General features: G+C 45.4%; 1 protein-coding gene and 1 pseudogene across 2 annotated transcripts in view; one reads left to right on the top strand and one right to left on the bottom strand.

Moving 5' to 3' along the window:
• The window catches only part of MTCL1 (microtubule crosslinking factor 1), a 120910-nt gene that overhangs the window by 68710 nt on the left and 25831 nt on the right, over positions 1-26369 (bottom strand). The gene's annotated exons all lie outside the window — the stretch shown is intronic.
• LOC136133183 (large ribosomal subunit protein eL33 pseudogene) lies at positions 19542-19871 on the top strand (annotated as a pseudogene).

Here is a 26369-nt window from a genome sequence, read left to right as displayed (position 1 = left end):
GTAGGGCTTCCCTGGTGGCGCAGTGGTTGGGGGTCCACCTGCCGATGCAGGGGACACGGGTTCGTACCCCGGTCCGGGAGGATCCCACATGCCGCAGAGCGGCTGGGCCCGTGAGCCGTGGCCGCTGAGCCTGCGCGTCCGGAGCCTGTGCTCCGCAACGGGAGAGGCCACAGCAGTGAGAGGCCCGCGTACCGAAAAAAAGTGGGAAAGTAGCCAGTAAGATTTTTAAAGTTATCCCCAAAACCTTAGAAGCACTCTGCATCTGGCCTAAAAACTACAGTGCACCTAAGACTAGACATATTTTCACTCTTTGTTTCATCTGCTCTTCTGTGTGGTTTTCTCTGAGACAAAGAGCCAGACCTGGCCTTTCTTAAACTTTCCTCCAAATAAACCTGGAAAAACAAGTCACAGTTGCTAGAGACAACTATAAAACTTAAAAAAATGTTTTTTCTATTGAAGTTATCAACTGTCAGCTCTCTTTCCTTCATTATGCAACGAGTATGTGGAAGCTTTAATGTTAAAAAAAAAAAGTTTAACAGTCTTCAAAACTACTATCCAGTACTTGTAATATGCAGGTGATTCTTACACAGCGTAATGAAATTTTCACGTCTTCCTCAAAATAACATTATTTAGCTGTTCTCACTTAAAACATTAGATGATGTTTGATTTTCTTGTTCTATAAGCCAACCCTGACCTCAGCCTCTTTACCCCAAATCAGCCCTCTCCATTTGCCGTCAAGATGTCCCAGATTCAAAGCACTGGAGTCCTCACGACCTCTTCTCTTCCGTTCCGTCTTATCAATTCATCAACAGACCCCCTTTCAAGATACCCCCACCATATGTATCAGTCCCCCTCATTTCCAGCATCACTACCCTAAGCTAGGTCCTCAACACCTTACGCCCAGGTTAATAAAACAACTTTCCAGAGACAATACCATCAACTTCACCTGTCCCAGCACCAAGCGTTTCTAATTTAATCTCACCTGCAGCATGACAGACAACCAAATTAGAACTATTTTTTATTGTGATGTCCCCTCTCAAAAAGCAGTGGCTCCTCTTTGGGCAGCGGCGGACCTCACTTGCCCTTCCTGCAGACCCCCCTGTATCTCACCCCTCCACCTGCCCTTCCTGCACTGGATATGCGGGATTCAAAACAATGAGAAAAGTTTGCCGCGTGTCTCTTTGGCTGTTGAAGGGCAAGGAGCAAACCCCTCCCCAAGAACAAAAAGCGCTTGTTTTTAGTGTTGACGTACGGGCAATGAGTGTCAAAAACACCATCCCAGTGAGAAATTACAGCACAAAATTGAAATGATCTTGTTCCAAAACACCAGCACCTATTCTGGAAGGACTGGGATGGCCACCTTTTGAGCACAACCCAGAACGGTAGTAACGGCATCGCTCGCATCCCCAGAAGCACAGCTAAAATATCACGTTACACTCCTGGGTGGTCATTGAAAGAGACGTGTTTAATGTCTCCTCACACAAAACTTAAAACAGAGAACCAAGCGCCTGGTGGAATGCTCTTCTGGAACCTGCTTTTGACAGAACACACACAAGCTATGTCCAAACATGTTAAAATTCCTTATAAACGTTCAAGTCAGAGCGCAAGGTCGGTGGCAGCGTGAGCCTTACAAATCTCTTCTGAACAAATATTTTCTTCTCAATAGAATCCAGACACACACAACCCGAGTGCGGAGAGGGGTGCACGTGGAGCATGAAAAGGCACAGCCGCCTGTCCACACGCACTTGCTCTGCTTTGGGTCCGGTGCCCAGAGCACCGCGCATCGCATCTTCCCCGCGTGGAGGCCTGGGAGGGACCCGCACCGCCCCCTCACCCCCCCCCCCCCACCGCTGCGTCCCTCCCCCAACCGGCCCCGCAGCTACTCCCCTGCCCTCTCCAGTAACTCTCTCCCGATGCTGGTCCAATAAATGCATCAACACACAAACAGAAGGCAGCTCCGCAGGCCTCAACTCCAGCAGACCCGCAGATGCCTATCTTGTGACTCCCTAAAATAAACTTCTACTGGCAAGTCGCTAAACTGTAATGGAGAAAAGGCACTTTAATAAACCAAGAACTCCCTCAAGTCAGATGCATAATCTGGTTGTAACCACCATGCACTCAAAAAGCATTTCAATAATCTTGCTACGACTCCTCCCAAGCTGAGAAAAATTGTTCTCCAGCCTGGGGCAGAGCGGCATCCCTCCAGATGTATGCATTTGGGGTCCAGGTTTGCAACCCCAAGGAAGAGCTGGGCCATTCTCTATAGTTGCTCCCTGCCCTCCATCCGGTAAGATAGAAATTTCCTTCCTCGCCCAGCCAGCCAGCCAGGCGACGGCTCCTGCAGTGCTGGGTACTGGGCACTGGGTGCCCAGCCCCCGGGTCTGGCCTCTGTCCAGGCTGGTCCGGCGGTGGCAGTCTCACACGGCCAACCGGCTGCCAACATTAATATTCTCACAGATTAACAACAACGAATTCAAAATATAATTTTATGTTAGCCCAGACCTCCTCTTGGAGCAAAGCTTTATCTCACTTAAACGCCAGAACGAGCTTATGAGGTAGGGACAAGTCTGTTTTACACTTGCAGATGCTGAAGTTCTAATAATTAAGCAATCTGCCTGAGACACACGGTTAGGAAGTGACAGGGGAACAGACCCTGGGCTCCCCGGCACTGTGCGCTGAGGCTGGTGCCACTACAGTGGGAGGTACTGTTCTCATGGGTTTTAGCAGGTGGCACAGCCTTTACGAGCTCAAACCCGTCACTTGCTGCACCTGCCTTGGTCCAGGCTGGTGTTTCCCGTTTAGACTGTGGCAACAGCTTCCAAACTGGCCTTTCTCCTCCGGCTTCACTCTCCTGCTGGTCGTCTCCCAAAGAGGCAATTCTAAGCATGTCACTCACCTCTTAAAGCCCTCCTGGGGCGCTCCACTGCCTTCATCCAACAATCCGAGCGGAACACACGTCTCATGTGGTCTGCCCTTGGCCAGCTCAACCCGGCCACACCACACCCTGTGCCCCCAGGGCGGTCACACTGCATGGCCTGAGGCCCCGCTCAGGCAATCTGACCCCTCCCTCTCATTCCAGCATGTCCCTCTCTGAAACGATTCCATCACCGCCAAGGCCAAGGCCGGAGGCTGGGCAACTGCAGCCAGTGTGCCGCAGAGCAGCTGTTATTTTCTAATGGCTTTTCGATGCCTTTATGAGATGCGTTTGGGGATACTGCACAGGGAAGAAAGCCTCAGAAATCAAAAACGCTGCTGGTGGATCAAAAACCCCATCTTTTACTGCTGCCAAACAAATAAGGTAAAGTGGCCAACTGTCTCCTGAGGTCACCCGAGGCGAGCCCTGGGTCTCCATTTATAACAGGACTAAAAGTAGAGATGAGGCCTGACACTGCGATGGTGGTGTCATGTGCCAGTGGTGCTACCAGAGGACACTTCTTTGGTCCTTGTGCACGAAAGTGCTTTGAAAGGACAGAACCCCTTAGGTCACTGACAGCCCCTGAAAAGCAGCGGTGACCACCTATGACCTCAGGTTGTAAGATACAAGGATCTGGTGTCTGTCCCAGTTTACAAACCAAGTAGTTCCCTCACCAACATCTCACCCTCGGTCCACTGATTCCACCCCAAAACACAGAAGTGGCTGACCCTGAACTAACATAAAAGAAATTCTGAAGAATCTGTTCTAATCCATCAATTTCCATAGTTCCAACAGAAATACATATGTTACACATATTTATATATCTTATATATGGCATATATCTCACACCCTAGCATCTGAAAATGTGAGTCACTGATATTTTTCTGTAGCTCTGAATTTTCATTCATCCTGTTATTAAATAAGTTGCCATCAACTATTTTCGTTTTCTTTCTCTTGGTTATGAATATTTGGTTTCTTTAAGCTTGTCGAAATTTTTGTTTAGTATTTTCTCCAAGTGGGAGTTTACCTTTTGCTCATTATACGTATTGTACCAAAGTCATAAAACATCTCACTGTCAGTAAAAAGCAGAAACCATGGGGAGTTTTAAGGGACTTAGGTAGAAATGTTTATAGTTAAAAAAAAATTATTTTTATCAACTTAGTGTGTTGGCGCCAACAGCTAATGTAGTGGCGATGCATGATGGCCCTGTATGCTCGGCGGGGGAGGGAGAGGGGCTCCACCTGTCTGCATGGGGATGCACGTGCCAGGGGCCCTCACCTTCACCAGAGTGGGTTCAGCTGCTCAGCTTTATAGTTTGCACAGATACTCATTCATTCAGCAAAGTCATTTGAGTTTGACTATATGTTAAATAGAACTCCACCGTGATGGAGATAAAAACGCCTAAGACAGTGCCTGCCTTCAAGGAGCTTAGGGTCCAGCAGAGATGTCCAGACGCACGCCCAAATAAGAACAAAACAGGGCAGTGTGTGACGCGTGCTGGAGCTCCCGGGGGGGGGGAGCACTCACTTCCAGAGGGTTCTTCAGGGATCTGGGAGCCTCAGCACCAGGGACTGGAGGGGAGAGGGCCCTGCAGGGGCAGCCGACCAAGGGGGCTGCAGCCTGGAGGCAGGAGCAGGTGTATGGCACCTGGCCTGGGCGGTCACCAGGGCTCCTGGGGATGGCGTGGAAAACAAAGGTGGAAGGGGCTTCCTGATGCCTAAGGAGTTTACTTCATCCACCGGAAAGCCAGTCCCCAGTGATTGCTGGGCCTGGGAGAGACTGTGCAGAACTGGTTGGAGGGTGGGGCCGAGGGATGGGACCCCTGCAATAGAGGCCGGAACCAAAGGGGCAGGACCAGGAGACCCTGCGGTGGAGGAAGCTGACTGGGCCCACAGAGATGGCGGCCAAGGGCAGTTCTGAGGGTTTGGCTTTGGGAACTGAGGACTAGTGGACCCACCACGACATGGAAGTGAGGAAGGGGAGCTGGGGTGACGTCCAGCCAGCTGTCCTGACCCCCGTGGGAGGCCTCTCTCGGGGGACCCGGGGGGAGGCGGTGAGGACAGGGCCAGGCCGCCCTGCTCAGGCAACCCCTCCAGTTTAAGAGAAGTACAGTAAAATGAATTACCAAGAAAGGGAACACGCAAGCCCACTGACCGTGCGTGTGGATGTCACATTCCTACCAGAGTTTCCGGGGACTTTCTCTCCATCTCTGGGCGTCCAGTGCTGTGGGGTGAACTCTGTCCCCCAGAAAGATCTGCTCAATGGGACTTCCCTGGTGGCGCAGTGGTTAAGACTCTGCGCTCCCAATGCAGGGGGCCCGGGTTCAATCCCTGGTCAGGGAACTAGATCCCACATGCCGCAACTAAGGAGCCCACCTTCCGCAGTTAAGACCCGGCGCAACCAAATAAGTAAATAAATAAATAGATCTGCTCAATCCTAACCCCCATACCTGTGCATGGACCCTTAACTGGAAACGGGGTCTTTGCAGATGTCACTGAGGTAAGATGCGATCACCTGGACGAGGGTAGGTCCTAATCCAGCGTGACTGGTGTCCTCGTTAGAGGAGCAGAGTCAGAGACAGAGAGAGAGAGAGGGAGGGAGGGAAAGAGAACAGCTTGTGGGGCGCGGACACATAGGAGAAGATGTCTTTGTGAGGACGGAGGCAGAGACGGCAGTTAGGCAGCTGAAGCCAGGGAGCCCGGGAGCAGAAGGGCAGAGAGGCCTGGACAGGCCCCCCCCCAGAGCTTGCAGAGACGGCGTGGCCCTGTGACACCTTGATTCTAGACTCCACAACTGGGAGAGAATAAACTTCTGGTTTTTAAGCCAACACCCAGTTTGTGGCCCTTTGTGATGGCAGCCCAGGGGTTCCTGGTACCCGTGTGGATTGGCAGCACCTGGGGACCCGCCAGGGAAGGTCTAAGGCTGTGGACGTAGTCACTCCAGAAAGCTGAGCATCCTCTCAGATTTCCACTGGGAAGAGCCAGGCCATTGCAGGACACTCGGGAAGAATGACCGCTGTGATTATCAGTGGGCTCTAGGCAACAGTCGTCATGGAGAGAAGCGAACCTGCAAGTTTAGCCAGATTCCCAAGCTAAACCTGCAACTGGCTCCCAGCATTCAGCTGCTGTCTGCTTTCTCTGAGAACAGAACACCCCCCTTTTTTTGCATTTACAGTGAACTCGGCGTTTTAAGTCTCTTAAGGACAGAGTTTCCCCACGGGAAGCCCAGAGAGGTCAGTCCAATTAAAAAAAAAAATCCCATTGTAGGCACACCCAATCCTCAGGTATTTATTCATTACAACCAGATATCATGAGATAATTATGTTTAATCATCCCGCATCAATAACCCACATCCATCGCTCCAGGAGCTCTGGGCTCCACCACAGTGAGGACTCAGCTCTCCAGGGGTGGGGGGATGGTGAGCAAGCGTAGCGGCGGGGAGGTGCCAGCAGGGTCTGCAGCTCCTAAAAGCACCTTGGGAGAGAGACTTCCTTACGAGAAGGAAGACCACCAATTGACCCTCAACCTTATTTTACTCCAAAGAGGACAAGGAATCACGTGGGGGAGCACCCACTTTAGCATCTCCAGGGTTTTGTGGATTGGAATTACATGGGACGCCCCCCATCATGCCCCTCACCCTGGCCCAGAATAACAACGCCGTAACAGCAGTGACAGCCATGGCTGTATCCCCTAGGCAACCTAGACACGCCTCCCAACTCCTCATGACCACCTGCCTAGGGAGGGAGGCAGGAACGACCCCGATTAAAAAAGAAAATGCTGGCCCCCTAGGAAACATCATCTCCAGGGAGGACGTGGGGGGACAGGTCGAAAAAACATCTGCCAGGTGGGAAAACCAGTGCCATCACCCCTTTGGCTACGCACGGCATGCTGCCTCCTTACATCTGCCTCATGCTACCTGTGATAAACTTGCCAATCAACCCTCTCTTCATTTCTTCAGAACACAGACATGTAAAAGTATATAATACAAGACAAGGTTCCAGGTCCAACCCTGAGAGGGCAGCCGGTTAGCTCTGAACGGAGCTGAAGACACGTGACTAACAGACCACTCTACTAATACACTCCAGCAGCCCGTCAACAGGTGAGACATTCCCCCTCCTGGCAGCGGTTCCCAGGCAAGAGCAGAGGTCAGAGTCCACTGGGTGTTTTTTCACAAACACACACCACACTTCAGGATTCACTTATCAGAATAGGGGGAAAAGGGTGTACAGTTTGCAAAAGGTCCCTGATAACGGGCAGACTTGCTCTAAGAAACAATTCAACGGGTCATCCACCTGGGGAAATGAGAAAAGCTCCACTCACACCCTACCTCACAGCTAAATCCTATCTGGGTGAAGAACCTAATTGTGAAAGTTGGCAAACCTATAAAAAATTATAGGAAAATAGGTTCATGACCTAATTGTGAAAGTTGGCAAACCTATAAAAAATTATAGGAAAATAGGTTCATGACCCGGGAGCATGTGCCATAAAGGAGAAGACTGATCGATTTAACCACATTAAAATGTAAACTTCTGTTCATCAAAAGACATTACCCAAAAAATGAGAACGACACACCACAAACCAGAAGATGACACTTCATAGCATTTGCAAGCTAAAACCATAAGGATATATCATTTCATTCAGCAGATGGCAAAAAGTCTGACCATACAAGAGTTGGCCCAGATATGCATAATGAAATTTTCATAAATTGCTGGTTAGGTATAAGCTATTACAACCACTTTGATAAACCATTTGGCATTTCTTAGTAAAATGGAACACATGCAAAGGACTTAAATAGACATTTGTCCAAAGGAGAGACACAGATGGCCAACAGGCACATGAAAAGATGCTCAGCATCACCAGTCATTATGGAAACTCAGGTCAAAACCACCATGAGATACCTTTTAACACCCATTAGGACGGATGCTATGAAAAAATTAGAAAGTAACAAGTGTTGGTGAGGATGTGGATAAACTGGAACTCCTTGTGCATAGCTGATGGAATGTAAGAGAGTTCAGCCATCGTGGAAAAGAACCGAGGGCCCTCAAAACATTAAAAATAGAATTACCATCTGATCCAGAAATTCCACTTCTGAGTATGTACTCCAGAAGAATTGAAAGTAGGACTTGAAGAGATATTTGTACACCCATGTTCATAGCAATATTGTTCACAAGAGCCAAGAGGTGAAAGCAACGCAAGTGTCTGACAGATTAATGGGTAAACAAAATGTGGTCAATACACACAATAGAATATTATTTAGCTTTAACAAGGAAGGAAATTCCGGCATGCGTTATAACACGCGTGAACCTCAGGACATCATGCTAAGAAAAATAAGCCAGTCATAAAAGGACAAATATTGCATGATTCCACTTATATGAGGGACCTAGAGTAGCCAAATTCATAGAGACAGAAAGTAGAATGGTGGCTGCTAAGGGCTTGGAAGGAGGGAGAATAGGAAGTTCGTGTTTGATGGGTACAGAGTTTCAGTTTTGTAAGATGAAAAAATGCTCTGGAGATGGATGTTGGCGATGGGAGCACAATGATGTGAATGAACTTCATGTCACTGAACTGTGCACCAAAAAACGGTCAAAATGGTAAACGTTACGTTATGTATATTTTGCCACAATTTTTAAACAATAAAAATAATTGAACACGTACACATCCTATAGCCCAGCACACCTCCTCTTAGGAATGTACATTGGAGAAGTTATGACACACAGGAATGGGGAGATGTCGAGGCACGTTTTTATAACTGGTTAATATATATCTATTATAGTTATTATATATATTTATATATATATATAACCACATATATATAACTATATAGTTATAACTATATATAGTTAGTTATATAGTTATAACTATATATAGTTATATATAACTAAATATATATAACTATATATATTATAGTTATTATATATATATTATATATATTCTGGTTAATATATATAATAACCAGAAACACGGTTTTATAATAACGAGAAGCAACCAAACAACCCAAAAGACAAGAGGAGAAATCCAGACAGTGCCCGTAACAAAGAGCAGTGACAATGAATAAACTACAGCTACCTGCATCAGCATGGATGAATATCAAAACTGTACCATCCAGTGATATAATATGTCACAGAAGACTACAGTATGACTCCATTCCATTGCTTATTCAAAAATAAGCAAGACTAGGGTTTCCCTGGTGGCAGAGTGGTTGAGAGTCCACCTGCCGATGCAGGAGACACGGGTTCATGCCCCGGTCCGGGAAGATCCCACATGCCACAGAGAGGCTGGGCCCATGAGCCATGGCCGCTGAGCCTGCGCGTCCGGAGCCTGTGCTCTGCAACGGGAGAGGCCACAACAGTGAGAGGCCCGCGTACCGCAAAAAAAAAAAAAAAGCGAAACTAAACAATATACCTCAGGAAACATGAAAAACCTCAGATCAACAACCTAACCTTATACCTGAAGCAACTAGAGAAAGAACAACAAACCAAACCCAAAGTTAGTAGAAGGAAAGAAATCATAAAGATCAGAGCAGAAATAATGAAATAAAGACAAAGAAAATAGAAAAGATCAATGAAACCAAAAGCCAGTTCTTTGAAAAGAAAAACAAAATTGATATAACTTTAGCCAGACTCATCAAGAAAAAAAAGGGAGAGGGCTCAATTCAATAAAATTAGAAATGAACAAGGAGAAGTTATAACAGACACTACAGAAAAACAAAGGATCATAAGAGACTACTACAAGTAGCTGTATGCCAATAAAATAGACAACCTAGAAGAAATGAAAAAATTCTTAGAAAGGTACAGTCTCCCAAGACTGAACCAGGAAGAAATACAAAATATGAACAGACCAATCACAAGTAATGAAACTGAAACTGGATTAAAACACTCCCAACCAGAGTGAAGTAAGTCAGAAAGGGAAAAACAAATATTGTATATTAACGCAGATATGTGGAACCTAGAAAATGGTACAGATGTACCGGTTTTCAGAGCAGAAATTGAGACACAGATGTAGAGAATAAACGTATGAACACCAAGGGGAAAGCGGTGGGGGGGTGGGGGTGGGACGAATTGGGAGATTGGGATTGACATATATACACTGATGTGTATAAAATGTATGACTAATAATAAACATTTTTTAAAAGTTGGCAAAAGCCTTCCCTTTTATTTTTAAAAATATCACGAATATCTAAGTTTATATGTAACTGCAAGTGGAACTATACAAAAATCTATGAAAAAGCTGGCATTTTTTAATTTGGAGTTACCTAGGTTAGAATATCCAATTTCCCAAAAGGGTAAAAAGAAAAAAAAACTCCCAACCAACAGAAGTCCAGAACCAGATGGCTTCACAGGCAAATTCTACCAAACATTTAGAGAAGAGTTAACACCTATCCTTCTGAAACTATACCAAAAAATTGCAGAGGAAGGAACACTCACAAACTCATTCTATGAGGCCACCATCACCCTGATACCAAAACCAGACAAAGATACAACAAAAAAAGAAAATTACAGGCCAATATCACTGACGAACATAGACGCAAAAATCCTCAACATAATACTAGCAAATGGAATCCAGCAGCACATTAAAAGGATCATACACCACGATCAAGTGGGGTTTATCCCAGGGATGCGCGGATTTTTCAATATCCGCAAATCAATCAGTGTGATACACCACATCAACAAACTGAAGAATAAAAATCATATGATCCACTCAGTAGATGCAGAAAAGGCTTTTGAAAAAATTCAACACCCACTTATGATCAAAACTCTCCAGAAAGTAGGCACAGAGGGAACATACCTCAACATACATGACATACCCACAGCTAACATCATACTCAATGGTGAAAAGCTGAAAGCATTTCCTCTAAGATTAGAAACAAGACAAGGATGTCCACTCTCACCACTTTTATTAAACATACTTTTGGAAGTCCTAGCCATGGCAATCAAAGAAAAAGAAATAAAAGGAATCCAAATTGGAAAAGAAGTAAAATGGTCACTGTTTGCAGATGACACGATACTATACATAGACAATCCTAAAGATGCTACCAAAAAACTGCTAGAGCTCATCCGTGAATTTGGTAAAGTTTCAGGGTACAAAATTAATACACAGCAATCTCTTGCATTCCTATACAGTAACAATGAAAGATCAGAAAGAGAAATTAAAGAAACACTCCCATTTACCACTGCATCAAAAAGAATAAAATATCTAGGAATAAACCTACCTAAGGAGGCAAAGGCCTGTACTCTGAAAATTATAAGACAGTGATGAAAGAAATCAAAGATGACACAAACAGATGGAAAGATATACCATGTTCTTGGATTGGAAGAATCAATACTGTCAAAATGACTATACCACCCAAGGCACTCTACAGATTCAGTGCAATACCTATCAAATTACCAATGGCATTTTTCACAGAACTAGAACAAAAATTTTTTTAGTTTGTATGGAGACACAAAAGACCCCAAGTAGCCAAAGCAATCTTTAAAAATGGAGCTGAAGGAATCAGGCTCCCCGACTTCAGACTATACTACAAAGCTACAGTCATCAAAACACTATGGTACTGGCACAAAAACAGAAATATAGATCAATGGAACAGTATAGAAAGCCCAAAAATAAACCCATACACCTATGGTCAATTAATCTATGACAAAGGAGGCAAGGCTAGACAATGGACAAAAGACAGTCTCTTCAATAAATGGTGCTGGGAGAACTGGACAGCTGCATGTAAAGAATGTTCTAATTTCATTCTTTTAACACTATACACAAAAATAAACTCAAAATGGATTAAAGACCTAAATGTAAGACCTGATATTATAAAACTCTTAGAGGAAAACATAGAAAGAACACTGACATAAATTGCAGCAATATATTTTTTGATCTGTCTCCTAGAGTTATGGAAATAAAAACAAAAATAAACAGATGGGACCTAATTAAACTTAAAAGCAGGGGGCTTCCCTGGTGGTGCAGTGGTTGAGAGTCCGCCTGCCGATGCAGGGGACACGGGTTCATGCCCCAGTCCGGGAAGATCCCACGTGCTGTGGAGCGGCTGGGCCCATGAGCCATGGTCGCTGAGCCCGTGCGTCTGGAGCCTGTGCTCCGCAACGGGAGAGGCCACAACAGTGAGAGGCCCACGTACCGCAAAAAACAAACAAACAAAAAATTAAAAGCTTTTGCACAACAAAGAAAACCACGAACAAAACGAAAAGACAACACTCAGAATGGGAGAACATGTTTGCAAACGACGTGACTGACAAGGGATTAGTCTCCAAAATTTATGAACAGCTCATGCAGCTCAACATCAAAAGAAAACCCAATCAAAAAATGGGCAGAAGACCTAAACAGACATTTCTCCAAAGACATACAGATGGCCAAGAGGCACGTGAAAATGCCAACATCGCAACATGACGCTCAATATCGCTAATCATTAGAGAAATGCAAATCAAAACTACAATGAGATATCACCTCACACCAGTCAGAATAGCCATCAAAAAGTCTACAAACAGTAAATGCTGGAGAGGGTGTGGAGAAAAGGGACCCCTCCTACACTGTTGGTAGGAATGTAAATTGACACAACCACTATGGAAAACAGTAGAGAGGTTCCTTAAAAAACTAAAAATAGGACTACAATATGATCCAGCAATCCCACTCCTGGGCATGTATCTGGAGAAAACCATAATTCAAAGAGATACACGCACCCCAGTGTTCATTGCACCACTATTTATTACAGTAACCAAGACATGGAAGCAACTTAAATCTCCATCAACAGAGGAATGGATAAAGAAGATGCGGTACATATATACAATGGAATACTACTCAGCCATAAGAATAAAATAATGCCATTTGCAGCAACATAGAAGGACCTAGAGATTTATCATACTAAGTCAAACAGAGAAAGACAAATATCATATGACATCGCTTATATGCAGAATCTTAAAAAAATCATACAAATGAACTTAGTTACAAAACAGAAATAGACTCACAGAGTTAGAAAACAAACTTATGGTTACCAAAGGGAAAAGGTGGAGTGGAGGGATAAATTGGGAGTTTGGGATTGACATATACACACTGCTTTATTTCAAAGAGATAACCAAGAAGGACCCACTGTATAGCACAGGGAACTCTGCTCAATATTCTGTAGTAACCTAAATGGGAAAAGAATTTGAAAAAGAATAGATACATGTGTATGTATAACTGAATCACTGCTGTACACCTGAAACTAATACAACATTGTTAATCAACTAGACTCCAATATAAAATAAAAATTAGAAGAAATAAACAATATACTTCTTTGGGATACAAACAGTTGGCAAACTATAAAGAAAAGGAAGGAAAAAATAGAATTCAAGATAATGTTGACCTGAGGGTGACAAACTGTCTTAACATGGATGGTCAAACAAACTGGTAACATTATACTGTCTAAGATGAGTATTCTTTTTACTTTCTTCTTTAAATTTTACATATATTATATGTAATATATATAATGTATATATACATACATGTATACATATTTTAAATACATTATTTTTCTGTATAATATAGTTTGTAATGTTTTTTAAAAATAGTGTTTGCAAAAGATAACAAGTTTAGTTTACGACTGAGACGTTCCAAATCTCAAACCCTCTCACATATTAGGAGGCGATTTTGTCCCTCTGATCCTTTGTGAGCAGCCCAGACCTCTCCACAGCTCTTATCCCCTTGTGGATCATGGGATTAGTGGAGACCAAAGACCATGGCTGGACAAGTTCTGTGGGTTGGCTGCCCTGTTCTGCGTCCTGCACAGACGTCAGAACAAGGGAACATATGGGGCTGGGTGGCGGAATGAGGGACTCTTCCGATTTTCAGTGCAGCCCAGCCCAGAGCCTTACAAAGATTAAAAGGAACAGAAAACAATATGTGAGGGCCCTGGTCTTTGACAAAGGGGCTGCTGTAGCTTTTCACAGAACCTGACAGATATTACACCAGGGTTCAAATGGGTCATACACATATCGGAGTTCATACATTCTTTTTTAAAGTATCCAAGCTTGTTAAAAAAAAAAAAAAAACAAAAAACAGACAGAAGAAACAAGACAGAAGGAATGTGCCAAAGACAATAAAAGAAATACAGGATTCGGTCCCAAGAAACAGCAGGAGGTAGGGAGAGGAATGGGGACCAGGTGAAGTTTTCATCTTAGAATTTCCACGTAAATCTTCTGATGTGTTTTAACTGGGCAATTTATCAATACAATAAAAAATCATGCTCTGAGGGGATGAGAAAAACATGGTGCCCCTTAGAGAAGGCAATCAGGAGTTACAAAAGTTGAAAAGGCTTGAAATACCAATGATACTGCAATCTTCCTTGAAAAAGGAACTTCTGGAAAATGTATTATTGCTCCATCACTGGAGGAAAATGTGAGCTGGCAGAATGGTATAACGGAAAAAGAACACCAGGCAGGAAACCGGCGATCTGTTACGGAGCTACACCCACCCAGCATGCGGTATGTGGTAGGAAGAGTATGGATGGGCTGGGCCCTCTGACACCTGGAGGTGTGAGATTCTCAGCTCTGCCACGTACCGGCTCTGTGACACAAGGCAGGCTGACAGAGGGCAGGCTTGTCAGCCATGAGCCTCGGTTTTCTTATCATTAAATTGGGAACATAAAAATGCCCACTTCAAAGGGCAGTCATGAAGATTAGACAAGCATTGGAAGCATTTAATACCCAGTGGTGCATCATAAATGTTACGCCCCAGGCCTCAATTTCCCAACTATGCAATTGCAGGAAGGAATAAATGAGCTCTAGTCTCACCAGCTCTAAACTTGTTTCCCTGCTGTGGTAGGCAGAACAATTCCCTCCTCCCCACAAGGCCCGCTTCCTTAATCCATGGAACCTGCGAGACTGCATGACGCCATATGCCAAAGGGTAATTACAGCTGCTAATCATCTGACCTTCAAATAGGGAGACTCTCCTGAGTTACCCCAGTGGGGCTCCCTGTCATCAGGGTCCTTGGAAATGGAAGCAGGAGAGAGAATCCTGCCACTGCTGGATCTGAAGATGGAGGAAGAGGGTTTGAGTCCAGAAATGAGGATGTGCCTGGGGGCTGGAAAGGGCAAGGAAACGGATCCTCTCCTAGAGCCTCCAGAAAGGAACACAGTCCTGAAAAACCTTCATTTTAGCCAGCGAGTGACTTACTTCTGCTGCAGCCCCCCGGGGGGAGCTGGACAGGCAGCAATGGAAGCAGCTCGGAGCTGGGGCGAGGGAGCCTCCCCTGAAGAGCCTGGCCAGGCCCCGGGACACAGCTCCCAGCTCCTCCAGCCGGCCTGTTTCAAGAGCCATTTAACTCTCCATTAACCTGATGTGATGAGCGCAGAGAAATGAACTCCCGGCAGCAACCGCATCGCAATTTACGGCACCCGCTAACCGATGTGCGAGTTTCTGCTTACTTCCCTCACGCCCTTCCTCGCCGGTGGGTGCATCGGGCCCTCTCCTCTCGTCTCCTGCAGTTTTCTATTTAGCTGTTATTCCACTCACATTTCCCATCCCGCAGTCTTTTCTCGGTTGTGCACTTTGCCGTCAGCACCCATATCATTTTTGCAGACCTGACCGAGGTTTCACAACAAAAATCCCAAGACCCTTCAACCTTCCACTCATCCCACTTCGAAATGCTCGCCAAAAGCAAGTATCCTCCCGCATGAGGCGTGCGGTGAGGAGACCACTCGGTTGCGTCTGTCCCATGGGGGTGATGAAACAGTTCCCCTCACAGGGGCTGAAAGGTGCAAATAAACCCAAGCATGAAGCACTATCTCGAAATGGCCATTATCTTATTTGTTAAGGATTTCTCATAGTTGAGCAGGTTTCCGCTTCCCTGACCGCAGTTAAGAGAGCTCTAAAGACTGGACTTCCGTTAATGGAAAAAACAAGGCAGATGGAGGTGAGTGAGTAAAAGAGCAACATACAACTATTTCTTTACTAACTAATTACTAGGACACATTCGCCTCCAAACTCGCTCAGCAAAACAGGCTCCGGGAGACGCTCAGTTGTTTTCCAAGGAGATGGTTGTTTTAATAACCCAGAGACAAGCTACGTCACTCCCCGCTCCTCTTTACAATCACAGCCGTCGGGGGCGACCCTCCGTCCAGCACATCCACGTGCACACAGCCCTCCCTGACCAGACTTCACCAAGATAAATAATGCTCTCGTCCGTTCTTGAATTACTCTGACAGATGCTGGCGTGCATCTCTGGAACATGCGTCCTTAATAACAAGGGAAGAAACATCCCAGGCACAGACGCCACAGATACGCAGAGGGATTTCTACAGGAAGGCACGTTCATGCTCCTGGCAGGCAGCCCTCGGTCACTGCCTCTCCCCTACTGTGCACACACCCCAGTCCTGCCGGGGAACCTGCCTCCTGGCAGCACCCCTCTGCCACCCCTTAGCGTTGCCCCCACATTTCAGGGATGTTTCCTCAGATGCGCATGACAAGCACTGAAACCCACCAGTTCCAGGCTTCTGTGGTGTCTTCCACGAGTTAACTGGACCCCCACTCCAACACAGCACCTGGTGCTGAGGTTTTCTTCTGTGATTTCTCACTCTGTGGAGCCCGGTCTGTGGATACGCTGTAGCGCTAGAGCCAAGCAGGGTAGAAGTTGGCCAAGAAGGAGTCGGTGAGCTTCCCTCCCAACTCTCAAAGTGCTGTGTGCTACTCATCCACGGACCAGGTCAGTCCAACCTGACTTGAAAAGGCAGCTCTTGGGCAGAATGTGTTCGGGGGCGGGGTGTTGCAGGGCAAGCTTACAAGAGGCAGCTCTAGTTTCCGTTCCAAAAGCAAAAGAAACACCATGCCTTCATTCTCTGCAAATGGTCCGCTAGATTTCCCAAATCTCCCAAGGTAGTTTTCTAATTATGTGTGTTTACTGACCAACTTATCTCCAAATATTAAAGACTAGCTCCTCAAAAATCATGCTATCAACCCACGGGGCTTTGCATTAAGAGTACCTATAGTGCTGGGAAAACTGGACAGCTGTATGTAAAAGAAAGAAAATAGAACACTCCCTAACACCATACACAAAATAAACTCAAGATGGATTAAAGACCTAAATGTAAGACTGGCTGCTATACAACTCCTAGAGGAAAACAGAACACTTTTTGACATAAATCACAGCAACATCTTTTTGGATCTGCCTCCCAGAATAGCAGAAATAAAAACAGAAATAAACAAATGGGACCTAATTAAGCTTAAAAGCTTTTGCACAGCAAAGGAAACCATAAAGAAAATAAAAAGACAACCTACAGAATGGGAGAAAATATTTGCAAATGATGCAACCAACAAGGGATTAATCTCCAAAATATAAAAACAGCTCATACAGCTCAATATCAAAAAAAAAAAAACAACCCAATCAAAAAGCGGGCAGAAGACCTAAATAGACATTTCTCCAAAGAAGACACAGAGATGGCCAAAAGGTACATGAAAAGATGCTCAACACTGCTACTTATTAGAGAAATGCAAATCAAAACTACAATGAGGTACCACCCCACACCGGTCAGAATGGCCATCATCAAAAAGTCTACAGATAATAAATGCTGGAGAGGGTGTGGAGAAAAGGGAACCCTCCTACACCGTTGGTGGGAATGCAAATTGGTGCAGCCACTATGGAGAACAGTATGAAGGTTCCTTAAAAAACTAAAATAGAGCTACCATATGATCCAGCAATCCCACTCCTGGGCATATATCCAGAGAAAACCATAACTTGAAAAGATACATGCACCCCAATGTTCACTGCAGCACTATTTACAATAGCCAGGACATGGAAGCAGCCTAAGTGTCCATCCACAGATGAATGGATAAAGAAGATGTGCTGTGTGTGTGTGTGTGTGTGTGTGTGTGTATAGATATATATACATACAATGGAATATTACTCAGTCATAAAAAAGACTAAAATAATGCCATTTCCAGTAACATGGATGGACCTAGACATTATCATACTAAGTGAAGTAAGCCAGACAAAGACAAATATCATATGATATTGCTTATATGTGGAATCTAAAAAAAAGATACAAATGAACATATATACAAAACAGAAACAGACCCACACACACAGAAAACAAACTCATGGTTACCAAAGGGGAAAGGACTGGGAGGGATAAATCAGGAGTTTGGGATTAACCGATACACACTACTATATATAAAATAGATAACCAACAAGAACCTACTGTACAGCACAGGGAACTATATGCATTCTTTTTAAATAACCTATAATGGGAAAGAATATACATATATACACATACACATATGCGTATATATACATATATAACTGAATCATTTTGCTGTACACCTGAAACACAACACTGTAACTCAACTATACTTCAATTAAAAAATAAATTAAAAAGAGCACCTATAAAAAATAACTTTGCAAGAGAAAACCAAAATCGCCTACTCGCTCACTCTGAGTTTCCTACTTTAAACTGGGGACAAAAATACATCTGTAAGACCCATAAATGCAAAGACTTCTTAGTATATAGAGTAACTTAGCTAGAACGACAATATTGCGCTCCAGCAAATGGTTAATGCATAAAATTATCGTTTAAAAACTGCACTAGTGGGGGCTTCTCTGGTGGCGCAGTGGTTTAGAGTCCGCCTGCCAACACAGGGGACGCGGGTTCATGCCCCGGTCCGGGAGGATCCCACGCGCCGCAGAGCGGCTGGGCCCGTGAGCCATGGCCGCTGAGCCTGCGCGTCCGGAGCCTGTGCTCCGCAATGGGAGAGGCCGCGGCAGTGAGAGGCCCGCGTACTGCAAAACAAACAACAACAACAATAAAAACTGCACTAGTAAACTCAGAGCAGAGGGTTCCGAAGCTTTTTAGTTGGATGGCGGTGGCGGCTCCAGTGAACAGCTACAGACAGAAAGGAAAGTCCTCCAGTATGGAAAGGGAGACAAGGCAAAACGTTTTTGGAGGGAAATGCTGTTGACTATGAAACTGACTAAAACTGTTATTTCATGAAGAGCATTCGAGGTGAAATAAGAAAATTGAAATATATTTATTCTTTTAGACCAATGCACTCCAGTAAGATTTACACGGTGGCTGCCTCAGAGAGCCTGTGTTTCGGGGAAACCGATCTTCACTTCCAGAAGCTCCGACTGAGACCTTCTGTTACCAGTCTCTGCGCCATCAGCTATGCCTGCCAGACACTGCCGGGCAACTGGACCCAGACATCAGCAAACATACCCTGAGCTAGACAGGCTGGGCCACCACAATCAATAAGAAATGAGAACACATTGCAAGTCCCAAGGTGGATAAATAAGAAGAAATCCACATATAGGACATTTGTTCTGAGTAAATCCTAAGAGTTCTCATCAGAAGAAAAAATATTTTTTTTGATTTCTTTAATTTTGTATTTATATGAGGTGATGCGTGTTTACTAAACTTACTGTGATAATCATTTAATGATATATGAAACTTTGGGGGCAAATAAGTGGGGTAGGCTCGGCTATATGCCTCAATGAGGCCCTGGCGTGGCTCCGAGGCTCCACCAGCTCATGATTTCTATGGAATCCAGCAACAGGGAAGACAGAATGGAGGAGACATGGGACTGACGGTGCTGGTCCCCTGACCTCCAAGAATGGGTGCTCCAGCCTGCTGGGAACGGGACTTCTAAAATGACAAATATGTCTGGAAGGCTGTGGTCCAAGGCCATTTTTGCTGACTATAAGCAGGGTCTATGGAACCAGAGGGAGCACACAGCTCTCCTGAAAATTGATGGTGTATATGCTCAAGATGAAACTGATTTCTATCTAGGCAAGAGATGTGCTTATATGTGCAGAGCAAAGAACAACACAGTAACTCCTGGTGGAAAATCTAAAACCAGAGTAATCTGGGGAAAGATAACTCGCACTCATGGAAACAGTGGCATGGTTCATGCCAAATTTGGAAGCAACCTTCCTGCTAACGCCACTGGACACAGAATCCGTGTGATGCTGTACCCTTCAAGGATTTAAACTTATTGAAAAGTAGATAGGGCTTCCCTGGTGGCGCAGTGGTTGAGAGTCTGCCTGACAATGCAGGGGACACGGGTTCGTGCCCCGGTCCGGGAGGATCCCACGTGTCACGGAGCAGCTGGGCCCGTGAACCATGGCCGCTGCACATCCGGAGCCTGTGCTCCGCAATGGGAGAGGCCACAACAGTGAGAGGCCCGCGTACCGCAAAAAAAAAAAAAAAAAAAAAAAAAAAAAGTACCATGAAAAGTAGATAAAACTGTGGATTTGTTCTCTTGTAAAAAATAAATGATATAAGTCAAATCATTATGCTGTACACCTTAAACTTATACAACGCTGCATGTCAATTATATCTCATTAAAACTAAAATAAAAGTTACAAAAAAAAAGAAATCCACATCAAGATGAATCACTGCATGTGAAACTGCAGTGGTAACAAGAAAAACTTAAAAGGAACCAGAGGGAAAGTCAGATTACCAGCAAAGAACAACAGTTAGGCTGACAGTTGCTACAACAGCAACAGGTATCAAAAAATAATGGAATTGTATCTTTAGAAGCGCTGAGGGAAACAACTGTTAAGCTAAAATTCTCTACCCAATTAAATTACCATTTGAGAGTATTTTTTAGATAGACAGGGGCCTCTGTGCAGAGATTATCTCCTACTTATGCTTACTGAAATAACCCTAAATGCATCCCAGCAAGAAGTAACAGAACCTGGAAGGAAAATGGTACCCAAAGTTGGTAAATTTAGATGTAAAAGGTGAATCAGCATAAGTACTTACAATTAAAATAAAATGGACCTTAAAATGGGGTAGCAGGGATTTGACACTAAATTATTTTCAGCAAGTCAGTGTCAGAAGGAGTCTGTGTCCTTCAGGAGAATGGTAAATGCACTTTTACGTATGTTTGTTAAAATTTGCAAAGAACAGAGATATAAATTCTAAACCAACAGAGAGAGAATTAAAAAAACAAGCCCTGTATTTTTGATGGAATGCAGGAAGGTTAAAAAAAAGAAGAAGAAAAAACATGGTGGCAGGAAAAGTAAATAACATAGCAGAGCAAGTCCAACTCTAAGTGCAATCACAGTAACTCTAAATGGAACAAACTCACTTATTAAGATAAACATGGATTACCTCTCATACACACTCAGCCTTAAACTGCTTAAAACATGACACAGAAAAGTTGAGAACAAAAAAGTAAAAACATTATACCAGCAAACAACACTGCAAAGAAAGCCGATGTAGCAAAATTGGTACAATGTGATACTGAGAGCAGCATCAGACACGTTGGAATCCAAGGCAAAAGCACTAACAGAGATAATGCATTTAATAACAGAAGAACCACCTACCAAGTATGATAATCATGAATTTTTATGCACCCAATAATAAAGTAGCAAACGCTTTCCCAAACCAAATTCACTTCATTCTGCTGAAATGGCCCCAAAAACAAGAGACAAGAAAGCCAACCCACTGGTCAGATGGGCCCACTGGTGGGACATACCATGGCCTTGAGTGAGTTTGACCATTATAAAAGAATGCTTATTTTAATTACAGAAATGAGACTATTTGGGGGAGTTAAAAGTGAACAGAAGGCTATGTATTATTCAAGAGTGACCACAGAAATTATAGATCTAGATTTCATTTAAGAAGCAAGGGAGGACTAGACTCATAAGATAAATTAGAATTAGGCAATTGTGGGGAGAAATCAACTATTTTATGTTTTCCCTACTGAGTCCCATTTGTTTAACGTAAAAGTCATATTTTTATACACATTAAATTCAACAGTGTCCTTTTATTCCCTTTTCAAAAATTAAGAAGAAAATTTTTGGCCTCGCCACGAGGCATGTGGGATCTTAGTTCCCCAGCCAGGGATCAAACCCGCGCCCCTTGTAGTGAAAGCATGCTGGACCACCAGGGAAGTCCCAAGAGTGTCCTTTTACTGACAATGTGTTCAGTTGAATGAAACAAAGTCCCAGTGCTCGGGTGGGTGGTTTCAAAGTCCCCATGAGAGGCTCAGAGGCTACCAGGAGGACAGGAGAGACTGACCACACAGCCACCCTGCCCCCTAATGCGGGTTCCTGTCCCGCTGTCACCTGGAGAACCAGAGTCACACACAAACAACACAATCCACAACAGCTACAAGTGTGCACACTGCAGATGAGCGAAAGAGGGAAAGGATAGAAGAGCAAAAAGACAACTAAAGGGGCAGTGAGGGGCAGAGCAAATTTGACGAGTGGCAGGTTCTAACGAACCTGAGAGAGATGAATTCCACTGTCATGAGCAGGATGGAATCCCGCCTGTGATGTGCTTTAGGAAAACTATAACTAACGGCCAGGAAGCCCCATGGTCATGGCCCTTTACGACTGCTGTGGTCATAAACACACAACTCGAGGCTGGGCACCGACTCACGCCCAAGGGCAGTTACACGCTGCCGCCCGGCGTCTGGGCCTCTGCTTCGATGGAAAAAGGTCACTCCAAGGCCTCCTCTTCCCCAAACGCCCGTCCTGCAAACTCTTATTTTACCCTTCGTCAATCTCACCAACCCACAGCTCCACTCCTAGGTGGGAACTATTTAGCTACAATTACAGAGATGCTCCAGACACAACATCCTCCCAGGGCAGTGACGGCAGCTGCTCTAAAAGCACCGGGAAGTTTTACAAAACACAGATGCCTGAGAAACAGAACACCACCAACCCCTCAGATGCCTGGGTCCCACCCCCAGATGTTCTGACACAACCGGCCAGAGGGTAGCCTGGCATCTGGGTTTGTAACCTCCCCAGGGATTCTTCTATCAGGCAGCTGGGGCGAGTGTCACAGGGTTCAAGGGCTCGTCCTCGGCACGGTTTTACAAGACCCCTCTCACCTCCTAATAAAAGCCGAGGAGCAGGGAGCACACCGTATTCCCTGCTCTGAGCACTGCCGGTTTCTAATCCTCCTGCAAAGACCCAAACGTCTACCCTCCCACCTTCCCATTTCAAAGGGCACCTCTGAAGATGTTTGTCAAGAGGTTGAGAGCAAAGGCGAACGAGCAGTGTCTGCTTTCTGCACATCTTGTCACCAGCCTGCCCCTGGGGAAAATCTAATAATTAGCCGAGCTCAGACTTCACTGGGGAGGCTCAGCGGTGTGTGTGTGTGTGTGTGTGTGTGTGTGTGTGTGTGTGTGTGTGTGTGTGTGTGTGTGTGTGTGTGTGTGCGCGCGCGCCCGTACAGGGCGAGGAGGGAGACGAGAAGGCTTCCGAAGGTACCAGAACAGCCTATGCAGCCCCTCACAATCATGTCAAACCATACCTCCCTCAAGAGGAAGAACACGACTCCACTGTCAAGGCCAGGGGCACGTGGACAGCACCACATGCCCATCTGGTTGCAGGGATGCTTCCCTCCGAAGCTCCAGGGGAGCTGGGGGAGAGATGTCGGGCCAGACTGTGCACGTGGTCTCTCTCTCCCAGCCGGTGGTGCTCAACTGGGGGTAACTTGGGGCCCCTCCCTTCCCGGGGACACTTGGCTTTGCCCATAGACACTGGCACAAATGGAGGGTTGTTACTGGCATCCAATGGGTGGAGGCCAGAGAGGCTGTTACGCATCCTACAGGGCACAGAGTGGCCTCCCGCGGCAAAGAGTTATCCAGCCCAAAACACCCGCAGAGCCGAGGCTGAGAAACCATCTCTGAGCGATGGCTCAGCAGTGACTTGTCGTGCAATCCCAATGTGCAATGTTATACGACAATGTGAGGGTTATGTGACACCTGGGCCCCATCACGTAGTGACCTGGTGTAAAAATAAATCCAAACCCAAACCCTACACAAGAGAACCCTTGGAAACAACAAGAAACTCCCAGCGACACTTCAAAGTTGAAAAGGAAGCGAGCGGCCCAACCATGGACTCAGTTGGCCAGAAGGAAAGCATCTCATTTCACCCAGAGAAGTTCCTACGACTCCTCCAGGAGGAGCGTGTAAAGCTCTCGATCATTAAGAGTGTTTTAAACACACGCATTAGACCCAGACAGACAGGCACTTGTTGCATAAAATTACATCATCTTTAAACTGTCCTATTTGCTAGGAACCACAAAAATAATGGAGGATTTTTCAGAAGTGACTTTGTTTCACTCATGAAAAACATTTTTGCTAAACCCCGTGAATAAGCACAGATGATGGAACATCCACAAGCCTCTTCGCAGCCCCCTCCCCCCCTCCCAGCGCCTTGACCAATAGTCCTGGGGCGGGGGGTATGGAAACGGTACCCGGTGCCGCAACGTACCACCCCTGGTTTCCCCCAAACAGCCCCTTCCGGCTCCCAGACCTGCTCAGACTATGGAGAGACCTCCAGCCGGAAGAGGGGAAGCCGCGTGAGACGGGCAAACAACCACCAAGAGGCTACTCCAACTGCTCAGGGTTAAATCATCCACACAAGTATGGGCTTGGTGAGTAAATACAGCTTTGCCTGGGCTCCCAGCGTCCAAAGCTGAAGAACATCTATGCTCAAACACCAACCACCTGATGAACGTTTCTGTGTTTTGGACATTCCCTTGTCCCAGTCAACCTGCTGTGGGTCACAAAAAAGAACATCTGTGATGCTGGGGGACAAATGAGAACCAAGCCTCCCACACAAGCCTTCTCTCAGCACAGGAACTGACCAGCCCAAGGCGAAGCACCCTGGAGGCTCAAGGTCTCTCTCTCATTTCTCCCAGGCTCATCCTTATGTCAGGGACTCAAATGCTGGCAATCAACTGCTCAACAGCAAGACGTTCTGCACAGATGCGTAACTATATATACAGCTTGGCGTCTTTTCAATGCTGAATAATTTCTGACGACTGAAGGGGAAAAATGAAAACAGCTTCTTTGGCCCATGATCATACCACTCAATGTCTGATGGTTCTCACGTGAGTCAGAGAAATGCCAGGACAGTGTAGTCGGGAAAGAGTCATACCGGGCAGCATCTTCTAAGCATTTCTATTTCTCTGGCTCTTGATTCTGCATTTGAGGATAAAAGTTATCCAAATCATATGACGTCACTAACACCACATACAGTGTATAAATTTCACAGACCACCCCCCCGCCAGCATCAAATGTAAATTTTGAAAAGAGAAGTGTTGTTTATTCCCGCATTACAAACTGGATGCGGTTAACTGTCTGGCGGAGTTTAAATTATCCAGAAATACGTGCTATGGCTACATATATATATATATCTTTTGGCCGTGCCGTGCAGCATGCGGGATCTTAGCTCCCCGACCAGGGTGTGGAGCCTGTGCCCCCTGCAGTGGAAGCGCAGAGTCTTACCCACTGGACCGCCAGGGAAGTCCCTCTGGCTACAGTTTAATTCTTTTTTAAGAAAAGCCACATGAACTGTGTCTGTGTCACTGAAATTCACAAGCTCCTTATTTTAACAGCAGATGACAGGCTGACAGCCGCCCTCCACAGTATAAAAGATTCCCATGTGCCAGGACAGACCACGCTGAGGGCAGAGGAAGGGCTGGGTCTTACATCTCTGGGGGGAGTGAGTGTGGCCTGAAGCTGATGGCCGCTCACACAGCATCGCTGCTTCTGCCTGAAAGGCCATCTGGGCACCCACAGTGATAACAGGAAACAGGCAGAGAGGAGGCTGCCCGCTCACAGGGACAACCGGGTGTGGCACGACCCCAGCGAGGGACCCCCTGAACCTCAGAGCTAACAAAACAGGGCGATCTGATGGCCCTCAGTCATCATCAAAACATTAATACTTGACCTCACCTGGAATCTCAGGTCTGTATGAACTGTCCTGAGGCGATCACTTACAGAGTCAGAAATTCCCCGCCAAGAGATTTTAAGATAATGTTATAGCTCTTTCTCAAGATAAAGATGACAAAACCTTCACTCATTCAACAAATATTTACTGAGTGCTTGACAAGGGCAAGGACGTGCAGACACACATATATACCAGATAAATCGGAGATGTGAGATCCGAAATGCCACTGAGGGATCCCGTGAGACCCTCAAACTGCAGGCTGGAGTAGACACCTACCAAGGAAGCACTTTCGAGATTTATACAGCTGAGTAATCGAAGCTGTGTGGGCAGAGATCAACAGAGCAGAACTGCACCCAGAAATAGACCTACACACATACGTCCCCTGATTTCTGACAAAGGTACTCAATGGAGCAAAGGCAGCCTTTTCAAGAAATGGTACCAGAACTGGAGGCCCATAGGCAGAAAATGAACCTTGACCTGAGTCTCACACACCTTATACAAAAATGAACTCAGAACGGACACCATGGATTGAAATGTAAAACGTAAAACTGTAAAACTTAACCCCACCCCCAAAAAACCACAGGAGAAAATATTCAGAATCTAGGTCTAGGCAGAGCTCTGAGAATTGATACCATAAAAGGAAATATTTATAAATTGAACTTCATCAAAATTAAACATTTGCCCTGGGGAAGACCCTGCTGAAAGGATGGAAGACAAACTGCAGAGCGGGAGAAAATACTTGTAAACCATTTATCTGACCAAGTATCTAGAAGAACTCCCCAAACT

This window comes from Phocoena phocoena, chromosome 13, assembly GCF_963924675.1.
Source record: "Phocoena phocoena chromosome 13, mPhoPho1.1, whole genome shotgun sequence".
NCBI classification, from domain to species: Eukaryota; Metazoa; Chordata; class Mammalia; order Artiodactyla; family Phocoenidae; genus Phocoena; species Phocoena phocoena.
This window is presented reverse-complemented; position numbering and strand designations above follow the sequence as displayed.